Source organism: Nestor notabilis, unplaced genomic scaffold (assembly GCF_000696875.1).
Source record: "Nestor notabilis isolate BGI_N333 unplaced genomic scaffold, ASM69687v1 scaffold16150, whole genome shotgun sequence".
Classification (NCBI taxonomy): domain Eukaryota; kingdom Metazoa; phylum Chordata; class Aves; order Psittaciformes; family Psittacidae; genus Nestor; species Nestor notabilis.
Window position 1 is genome coordinate 14,345 of NW_009909911.1, and position 2,635 is coordinate 16,979.

Genomic DNA, 2,635 nt, shown 5'->3' on the forward strand with positions numbered 1-2,635 from the left:
TGTGGTCTGTCGCAGACACAGATTCTCCCAAAAAGGGAGGAAGGACTCAGTGACCAAGGCAGGCATATGCTGGGATGGGCACTCAGGTGGGGATGGGGGGTCTGCATGGGAACGGAGCAGAGAGCAGGTAGGTGCCAGAATATTGCTGCTCCCCCTGTTAGGATGGGTCCGTTTTTGCCAGTGCAGAGCTGTGACAACCCATTCCCTGCCATTTCACACGTGCCTGGCACGGGCAGACACGTACACTCACCAGGGATACGTGCCAAGGGGCAAGGCAGGATTGTGGGATGCATTTGGGGAATGATCCTCTGGTGGCTCTTTCCCCTCTGAGTCTTGGGCAGGGGCTTTGTTCATGATGGTTTTAGCCTTGTCCTGGCAGAGAAGCCCGAGGCCACTCCAAGCCAGTAGCGTGGCACCTATTTAATGGTGCTGGTACTTCACCAAACCAGCTACATCCACGCCACACATAAGCTGGTGCAAACCCAGGGGCCTGTGTGAGTAGGGCAGACCCTGGCACCTCACAGCCAACCACCTCTAGGTCCTCATCACTTAAAGGTCTTCTCCAACCTCGATGGTTCTATGATTCTACCATTCAAACTGGTGCCTGGAAGCAAACCATCCCATGTTGACAAGGCAGTGACAGACTGTTGCAAACATGGATGCTCTACTTTAGCCCATGGGTCAGCAAGGGCAGGATGGTTGGGTGCCCCATCCCCCTGGTCATGTCACCCTGGCCTGCCATGCATGCAATGGACCCGGGGCTGGCAGGACCAGCCAGGAGGCATCGGGTCACGCCAGCTCATCACCTGCCCCAGCTTCATTCCTCTGTGGCACACTCATGAGTGCCTGGTGCTGCCAGGCCCTTTTGTTTCCTGGGCACAGCATCCCACAGCACGCAGGGACATCCCCATGCCCATGAGCAGCCACTGCCATTGCTGCCATGGGGCAAGCCAAGAGCAGCAGGGAAAACAGCGGTACTGGGCAGACTCAGAGCATTAAGCCTGTGTTCAGCCGGGACTCCGCTGAGCCTCGCTGGGTTTCCAGTGCTTGTGATTAGAAACCTGCCCCTGGGGAAGCTTTTTCCACGCACTGCTGGAATGCTGGTGTCTCTGGGGCAGAATGGGGCACGACAGCCCCCGAGACACAGGCCTAGGGATGATGGGGAGGCTGTGCAGCATTGAGGAGCCTCCTGCCCAAGCACCCGTAACTCCCCCTGGCACCCTGGGGGATCCGATCGGATGCCTGATGGGGCTTTCTGGCATGGGCTGCATCAAGCATTCCCTTTCCCCCATCTCCCTCCTCTGCAGACCTACAGCAGACCCTGGGGTAGTGCTGCAGCCAGTCCATGCACTCAGGCTATGCCACCAGTGGGAGAGGTGCTCTCAGTGGGTGACGCTGCCCAACTCCTTATGTGTGCCTGACATGCTGGAAGGCCTCTGGGTCTTCCTGGGGCTCAGCCTATCCTCTTCCTTCCCCCTGTGATTGGGAGCCAGGAGGTCAGTGGACCTGAGCAGTCCTCCCCTGTCGACATCCTCCAGCTTTACTGACCTGGAGAAACAGCCTTCCTGGGCCATGGGGAGAAGACCATGGTGGGTGACACTCACTAGGTACACTAAGACACCATGCTGAGAGCATGGGATAACCTCCCCTGGCATGTCCCCAGAGCCACACGGCAGCAGCAAGCTAGTGGATGATGCCCATGGGATGCTCCACTGCCAAGGAGCACCCACAGCACCGATGGGCCCAGGGCAACTCCTCCTTGAGCTTGAGGATGGGTGACAGGGGGCTGTCACAGTCCTATTGCCAGAGCCAGTGGCTCCCAAGGATGTGTCCCTGCTGTCCCCTTGCTGCTGGGCCAAGCGCCCAGGGTATCTTCAGGGATATGAGGAACATGGCACCGGGTGGTGCCAGCCGAGGCTTGGTGTCTTGCTGCAGCAAGAAAGAGGTGGTCATGAGTTTGGAGTGAGTTGGTGGTGCAAGGGCCAGCAAGGAAAGATGCTGTGAATGGCTGATTCACCAGGTGGGAGAAGGATGCTCCTCATGTCACCTGCCCTGCCAGCAGTAATTTGGCCCATGATACCCACACATCTGTTGCCCCACAGAGCCTGTTTGCCCAGGCAGTACCACGGTGTGGCTGCAGGTCACACCAGATAAGCCATGGCACAGGCTAAGGGTGATGCAGGACACCGTGCTAGGGGCTGCCAGCCCTCCAGAGACACTGTTGAGGCCAGACTGGCAGCACTCTCATGAGGAGCACTACAAGGTGGGTGTTGAGCCCAGGGCCTGAGCCCCAGCTTTCACCCTGGGGTGTCAGCAAGGTGTGGGGTGCGCCACATGGGACTGAGGGTTGTGCCAGGAGGAACCTCATCTGGGGTGGTCGATGGGGGCACAGCCCATGGCTCAGCTGCTCTGTCCAACCAGTACAACCAGTGGTGGCTGGCTGGCAAAGAGAAAGGGGGTGCTGCTGGGGCTGAGGTCCTGCCCTGTGGATCAGGGGGTACAGCACCGCTCGCTGCCCCCCTCCGTGCCCCGCAGCACCTAGCGCAGCTTGGCTGCCCGATGCCAGCATCGGTCCCTGCTGGGCGCCCAGCGGACACCACAAGTGTCGTGTCGTCCCCCCATCCCCATCCCCGAG